Genomic DNA, 582 nt, shown 5'->3' with positions numbered 1-582 from the left:
GATCTCATTTGCTTTATAGGACACAGACCCACAGTTCCGTCTATATCTAAATGAGTCAGCCCTATGAGTCATTGCTCAAGGACAGTTTGGGACCCAGTCCAGCCCAGGAAGCAGGCTCCTCAGCATGTGATAACACAGCACTCCAAATGTGAAGAGCAATTTACAGAGTCAGGTGTAGGTTTGTCTGTCTGTCTGTCTGCCCCCCCCACCTACTGCTTTATGTGAAGTCTAAAGGAGGGAAGCATGGGTCAGCCCCTGTCCTGATACATAAAACCATCAGCAGATGGGGGTGGCCTCCCTGAGTATTATCTGATATTCCAGCCTCAGTTTCTCTGAGAAGCCAAATTCCCATAGGGTCTGGGGTCCCACATTCCCACCTCTGAACCTTAGGCCAAGTCCCCACCCCTCTTAAATTCCAGCATCTTAAACTGTGGTGATGACCCGGTATGGGGGAGTCACATAACTGAATGGAGGGAGTTGTAAAAAAAAAAAAAATGGCAACAGTAGCCGGGAGTTGGCACACACCTTTTTAGTCCCAGCACTTGGAAGGCAGAGGCAGGCGGATCTCTGCGAGTTCAAGAC

Source organism: Cricetulus griseus, chromosome 2, assembly GCF_003668045.3.
Source record: "Cricetulus griseus strain 17A/GY chromosome 2, alternate assembly CriGri-PICRH-1.0, whole genome shotgun sequence".
NCBI lineage: Eukaryota > Metazoa > Chordata > Mammalia > Rodentia > Cricetidae > Cricetulus > Cricetulus griseus.
This window is presented reverse-complemented; position numbering follows the sequence as displayed.